Source organism: Pristiophorus japonicus, unplaced genomic scaffold, assembly GCF_044704955.1.
Source record: "Pristiophorus japonicus isolate sPriJap1 unplaced genomic scaffold, sPriJap1.hap1 HAP1_SCAFFOLD_119, whole genome shotgun sequence".
NCBI lineage: Eukaryota > Metazoa > Chordata > Chondrichthyes > Pristiophoridae > Pristiophorus > Pristiophorus japonicus.
This window is the reverse complement of record NW_027250853.1, coordinates 1,068,750-1,076,511: the sequence shown is the minus strand read 5'-3', so window position 1 is coordinate 1,076,511 and position 7,762 is coordinate 1,068,750.

The following is a 7,762-nucleotide window of genomic DNA, read 5'->3' as shown; positions in this document are numbered from 1 at the left end:
CGCTAAGAGGCTGCAGGGTGACTTGGACAGGTTAGGTGAGTGGGCAAATGCATGGCAGATGCAGTATAATGTGGATAAATGTGAGGTTATCCACTTTGGTGGCAAAAACATGAAGGCAGAATATTATCTGAATGGCGGCAGATTAGGAAAAGGGGAGGTGCAACGAGACCTGGGTGTCATGGTACATCAGTCATTGAAAGTTGGCATGCAGGTACAACAGGCGGTGAAGAAGGCAAATGGTATGTTGGCCTTCATAGCTAGGGGATTTGAGTATAGGAGCAGGGGGGTCTTAATGCATATGTTCAGGGCCTTGGTGAAGCCTCACCTGGAATATTGTGTTCAGTTTTGGTCTCCTAATCTGAGGAAGGACGTTCTTGCTATTGAGGAGTGCAGCGAAGGTTCACCAGACTGATTCCCGGGATGGCGGGACTGATGTATGAGGAGAGACTGGATCGACTGGGCCTTTATTCACTGGCGTTTAGAAGAATGAGAGGGGATCTCATAGAAACATATAAAATTCTGAAGGGATTGGACAGGTTAGATGCTGAAAGAATGTTCCCGATGTTGGGGAAGTCCAGAACCAGGGGACACAGTCTAAGGATAAAGGGTCAGCCATTTAGGACCGAGATAAGGAGAAACTTCTTCACTTAGAGAGTTGTTAACCTCTGGAATTCTCTGCCGCAGAGAATTGTTTGTTCGATATATTCAAGAGGGAGTTAGATATGGCCCTGATGGCTAAAGGGATCAAAGGGTCTGGAGAGAAAGCAGGAAAGGGGTACTGAGGGAATGATCAGCCATGATCTTATTGAATGGTGGTGCAGGCTCGAAGGGCCGAATGGCCTACTCCTGCACCTATTTTCTATATTTCTATGTGTGAAGTGATGCACTTTGGGAGGACTAATATGGAAAGATGGCGTATTATAAATGGCATGATTTAGAAACATAGACAGTGCCGCACTCCCTCAGTACTGCCCCTCCGACAACGCAGTGCTCCCTCAATACTGCCCCTCCAACAGTGCAGCGCTCCCTCAATACTGTCCCTCCGACAGTGCAACAGAGAAGGTTCAGAGGTGATCTATTAGAGAATTTCAAGCTGATGAGAGGTTGTGACTCGAGAGAGAAAATGATCCCCCCTGGTGAGTGGGTCACTAACCAGAGGTCATGGATTCAAAACCACTGGAGAAAGATCTCCAGGGGAGATAAAGGGAATGTTTTTCACTCAGCTATAAAGACTTGCATTTATATAGCGCCTTTCACCAGCACCGGACGTCTCAAAGTGCTTTACAGCCAATAAAGTACGTTTGGGATGTAGTCATTGTTGTAATGTGAGAAACACGGCAGCCATTTTGTGCACAGCAAGCTCCCACAAACAGCAACGTGATAATGACCAGATAATGTGTTTTGTCGTGATGTTGTTTAGGGATAATTATTGGCCATCGGAGCAGGTCGGGGAACAGAAGGAACAGTGTGGCGGTATACAACTCCAGGGAGCAGCACGTGCTGGAGCAGGAGAGCAACAGGAGTGAAGAAGGCGACTGGATTGGACGCTGGTCCAGGTCGCTGATCGAAGGGTGCGCAGATACAGCAGGAGCGACGAGGTCAGGGCGAAGGAGCGGCGAGAGACTGTAGAGGGGTCCAGTAGAGGCGTGGGCCCAGGGGCAGCACGGGCCAGCCCACACTGCGATACGTGTGCACAATAGGACCGTGCAGCAGAGCAGCAACCAGTGGTGGCTGGTTACCAACGGCCACCACACGTTAAAAACATCCAGGCACAGGCATCTTCCACCCTTCAAAACTTAGTTCGGGATCTGGAATATTAGGTCCTTCATTGAAATACCTGTGAACATTTTGGCGTGGAAACAAGTCATCCTCGACTCAAGGAACTGCCAATGATGATGAAATATTGGCCAGGACACCGGGGATAACTCCACTGCTATTCTTCGAAATAGTGCCACGAGATCTTTTACGTCCACCTGAGAGAGCAGATGAGACCTCGGTTCAACGTCTTGTCCGAAAGATGGCCCCTCCGACAGTGCAGCACACCCTCAGCAATGCCCCTCTGACAGTGCGGCACTCCCTCAGTACCGCCCCTCCGACAGTGCAGCACTCCCTCAGTACCGCCTCTCCAACAGTGCAGCACTCCCTCAGTACTGCCCCTCCGACAGTGCGGCACTCCCTCAGTACTGCCCCTCCGACAGTGCGGCACTCCCTCAGTACTGCCCCTTCGACAGTGCGGCACACCCTCAGCAATGCCCCTCTGACAGTGCGGCACTCCCTCAGTACCGCCCCTCCGACAACGCAGTGCTCCCTCAGTATCGCCCCTCCGACAACGCAGTGCTCCCTCAATACTGCCCCTCCGACAGTGCGGCCCGCCCTCAGCAATGCCCCTCTGACAGTGCCGCACTCCCTCAGTACTGCCCCTCCGACAACGCAGTGCTCCCTCAATACTGCCCCTCCAACAGTGCAGCGCTCCCTCAATACTGTCCCTCCGACAGTGCAGCACACCCTCAGCAATGCCCCTCTGACAGTGCGGCGCTCCTTCAGTCCTGCCCCTCCGACAGTGCGGTGCTCCCTCAGTACTGCCCCTCCGACAGTGCAGCACTCCTTCAGTACTGCCCCTCCGACAGTGCGGTGCTCCCTCAGTACTGCCCCTCCGACAACACAGTGCTCCCTCAATACTGCCCCTCCGACAACACAGTGCTCCCTCAATACTGCCCCTCCGACAGTGCGGCGCTCCCTCAGTTCTGCCCCTCCGACAATGCAGTGCTCCCTCAGTACTGCCCCTCTGACAGTGCGGTGCTCCCTCAGTACTACCCCTCCGACAGTGCGGTGCTCCCTCAGTACTGCCCCTCCAACAGTGCGGTGCTCCCTCAGTACTGCCCCCCCAAACCCCCCACCCCGACAGTGCAGCACTCCCTCAGTACTGTCCCTCCGACAGTGCAGCGCTCCCTCAGTGCTGCCCCTCCGACAGTGCAGCACTCCCTCATTACCGCTCCTCCGACAGTGCAGCACTCTCTCAGTACTGCCCCTCCGACAGTGCGGCTCTCCCTCAGTACTGCCCCTCTGACAGTGCAGCTCTCCCTCAGTACTGCCCCTCCGACAGTGCGGCGCTCCCTCAGTACTGCCCCTCTGACAGTGCGGCTCTCCCTCAGTACTGCACCTCTGACAGTGCAGCTCTCTCTCAGTACTGCCCCTCCGACAGTGTGGCGCTCCCTCAGTACTGCCCCTCCGACAGTGCAGCGCTCCCTCAGTACTGCCCCTCTGACAGTGCGGTGCTCCCTCAGTACTGCCCCTCCGACAGTGCGGTGCTCCCTCAGTACTGCCCCTCCAACAGTGCGGTGCTCCCTCAGTACTGCCCCCCCCACCCCCCACCCCGACAGTGCAGCACTCCCTCAGTACTGTCCCTCCGACAGTGCAGCGCTCCCTCAGTGCTGCCCCTCCGACAGTGCAGCACTCCCTCATTACCGCTCCTCCGACAGTGCAGCACTCTCTCAGTACTGCCCCTCCGACAATGCGGCACTCCCTCAGTACTGCCACTCCGACAGTGCGGCTCTCCCTCAGTACTGCCCCTCTGACAGTGCGGCTCTCCCTCAGTACTGCCCCTTCGACAGTGCGGCTCTCCCTCAGTACTGCCCCTCTGACAGTGCAGCTCTCCCTCAGTACTGCCCTTCCGACAGTGCAGCACTCCCTCAGTACTGCCCGTCCGACAGTGCGGCTCTCCCTCAGTATTGCCCCTCTGACAGTGCAGCACTCCCTCAGTACTGCCCCTCCGACAGTGCGGCACTCCCTCAGTACTGCCCCTCTGACAGTGCGGCACTCCCTCAGTATTGCCCCTCTGACAGTGCGGCACTCCCTCAGTACTGCCCCTCCGACAGTGCGGCTTTCCCTCAGTACTGCCCCTCTGACAGTGCGGCTCTCCCTCAGTACTGCCCCTCTGACAGTGCGGCACTCCCTCAGTACTGCCCCTCTGACAGTGCGGCACTCCCTCAGTACTGCCCCTCCGACAGTGCGGCACTCCCTCAGTACTGCCCCTCTGACAGTGCGGCACTACCTCAGTACTGCCCCTCTGACAGTGCGGCACTCCCTCAGTACTGCCCCTCTGACAGTGCGGCACTCCCTCAGTACTGCCCCTCCGACAGTGCGGCACTCCCTCAGTACTGCCCCTCTGACAGTGCGGCACTCCCTCAGTACTGCCCCTCCGACAGTGCGGCTCTCCCTCAGTACTGCCCCTCTGACAGTGCGGAACTCCCTCAGTACTGCCCCTCTGACAGTGCGGAACTCCCTCAGTACTGCTCTGGAGCGCCAACCTGGATTTACGAGCTCAGGAGAGTTGTCAGGATCTGGAACACTCCGACTGAAAAGGTGTTGGAAGCTGCTTCGATAATAATTTTGATGGGGATGTGAGCAGGTTCCTGAGGATGAAGACGTTGCAGGGTTACGGACAAAAAGCGGGGAGTGGGATTGAGCAGGACTGCCCTTTCACCGAGCCGGCACGGGCACGACGGGCCGAATGGCCTCCTTCTGTGCTGTAAGTTTCTAAGAATCTATGATTTAATATTTCCGCCCTACCCAGTGAGCCCTTCGTAACCTGTCCTTGAATATTCTTCAGTGACCCAATACAGTCTTTGACAGTTCTCTGGCTCTTCATGGAGCTGAACAAGCTTTCCCCATTACTCCTGCAATTGTCTGCAATGTTCTTCTCCATTCCCTAACATGCTGAGTCTGGAAACACTTGTATATTTTCAGCAAATGTTACAGCAGCACTTCCCACCACAACAGAGGGCAAACCATCATGCCACTGAAATTCCCGGAAAATTAACATCAGCCATAAAACAAAGGTGACATCCTCTTGGACCATCAGCAAGCTGTTCCATGTGGACAAGTGTGAGGTCATCCACATTGGACCCAGGAAAGATAGATGAGAGTATATTCTAACTGGTGAGCAGTGAGGAACTGTGCAGGAGCAGAGAGATGTCGGGGTGCTGGGACAGCAATCGGTGAAAGCGATTGGACAGGAACACAAAATCATTTCAAAGGCTGATCGAATATTGACCTTTATCTCAAAGGGGCTGGAAGAGAAAAGAATGGAAGTTATGTTACAGTTATATGAAGCTCTGGTTAGACCCCATTTAGAGTATTACATGTCGTTCCGGGCTCCACAGCTCAGGAAGGATGTATTAGCATTGGAGGGGGTGCAGTGAAGATTTACAATTATACTCGGGTTGAAAAGGGTTAAATTACGGGGTCAGGTTGCACAGACTGGGTTTGTATTCCCCGAGTACAGAAGATTAAGAGGTGATCAAATTGAGGTGTTTAAGAAGATTAAAGGAGTTGACAGGGGAGATGGAGAGAAACTGTTCCCTCTGGTGGGGGGAATCCAGAACAAGGGGGTGTCCCCTTAAAATTAGACCAGGCCGTTCAGGGTGATGGCAGGGGGCACTTCTTCACACAAAGGGGCTATCAATATAAGATAGTGACCAATCAATCCTAGAATGGTTCAGCACAGGAGGCCATTTGGCCCATCGTGTCCATGATGGCACTTTGAATGAGCTCTACAATCAGTCCCACTCCCCTTCTCGTTCTCCATAGCCCTGAAATGTTTCCTTTTCAAGTATTTATTCAATTTCCTTTGAAAGTTATTATTGAATCTTCTTCCACTACCCTTTCAGCCAGCTCGTTCCAGATCAGAGCTTGTCTAATTTCCTTTTCTTCTCGTTGCCTCTGATATTTTTGCTAATCACCTTAATCCTGTGTCCTCTGGTTACCAACCCTTCTGCCACTGCAAACAGTTCCTCTTTCTTTACTCTATCAAAACTAGTCATGACTTTGAACACTTCTGTCAAACATCCCCTTAACCTTGTCTGCTTTGAGAACAATCCCAGCTTCTCCAGTCTCTCCGTGTAACTGAAGTCCTCGTATCTTTCTAGTAAATCTCTCCTGCACCCTCTCAAAGGCCTTGACATTGTTCCTAAAGTCCGGTGCCCAGAACTGAACACAATACTCCAGCTAAGGCCGAACCAGTGTTTTATAAAGATTTAACATAACTTCCTTGCTTCTGTACTCGATGGCCCTATTTATAAAGCACCTTATGCTTTTTAAATAGCCTTCTCAACTTCCTCTGCTGCCGTCAAAGACTTGTGCACAAATACCCCCAGGTCTCTCTGTTCCTGCAACCTTTTAAACTTGTACCATTTATAGAGTGATAGAAACTTGAAGCACAGACCTTTACAGGTTGCTGGCTCTTTGCAAGAGCAGCCTGCTGATCCCATCCCCCGCTGTTTATCCATAACCCTGTAAGTTCTTCATCCTCAACCACCTGACCAACTACCTGCATAACTTTCACCATCAGTCTGCCATGTGGGACCTTATTAAAAGTTTTGCTAAAACCCATATACACGACATCATACGCACTGCCCTCATTGATCCTCCTGGTTACCGCCTCGAAAAATTCAATCAATTCAGACACGACCTTCCCTTAACAAATCCGTGCTGACTGGCCTTGATTAATCCCTGTCTTTCCAAATGAGTATTTATCCTGTCCTTCAGGATTTTTCCCAATAATTTTCCCACCACCGAGGTTAGGCTGACTGGCCTGTAATTACTCGGCCTATCCCTTTCTCCCTTTTTAAACAAGGGTGCAACATTAGCAGAGCGCCAGTCCTCTGGCACCGCACCTGTAGCCGGAGAGGACTGGAAAATGGTCAGAGCCTCTGCTATTTCCTCTTTAGCTTCTCTTAACAGCCTGGGATACATTTCATCCGGGCCCAGGGATTTATCCATTTTCAAAGCTGCTAATACTTCCTCTCTCACTATGTTTATCTCATCTAATATTTCACACTCCTCCTCGCTCATTGCAAAGTGCATCGCCCCTCTTGTGAAAACAGATGCAAAGTATTCATTCAGAATCATACCCACCTCTTCTGCCTCCACACACAGATTTCCTTTATGGTCTCTAATAGGCTCCACTTTTTCTGTAGTTATGAGGAAAGTTTGGAAAAGTTAGGACTGTTCTCCTTGGAACAGAGGGGTGACCTAATCGAGGTTTTCAAGATGATGAGAGGTTTTGATAAAGATATTAGAGAAAAACTATTCCATGTGGTGAGTGGGTCAGTAACCAGACGTCATGGATTTAAACCATTGGTGGAAAGATCCAGCGGGGAGAGGAGGAGAAATGTTTCACGCAGAGAGCTGTGGGGATCTGGAACGCTCAAACTGAAAAGGTGGTGGAACCTGATTACTTCAGTCATTTTAAAACCGACTTGGTCATTGAAGGGCTCAATGCTGGGTCCCTTGCTTTTTGTGATAGATATCAATGATTTGGACTTGAATGTTGGGGGTATGATTCAGAAGTTTTCAGATGATACTAAAATGGGCTGTGTGGTTGATAATGAAGAAGAAAGCTGTAGACTGCAGGAAAATATCAATGAACTGGTCAGGTGGGCAGAACAGTGGCAAATAGAATTCAATCTGGAGAAGTGTGAGGTAATGCATTTGGGGAGGGCTAACAAGGCAAGGGAATAGACATTAAATGAAAAGTGTAGAGGAACAAAGGGCCAGGTAGATAAGGAATACTTGCCTTTATTAGCCGAGGCATAGAATACAAGAGCAGGGAGGTTATGCTTGAACTGTATAAAACACAGGTTAGGCCACAGCTGGAGTACTGTGTGCAGTTCTGGTCACCACATTACAGGAAACATGTGATTGCACTAGAGAGGGTACAGAGCAGATTTACAAGAATGTTGCCTGGACTGGAGAATTTTAG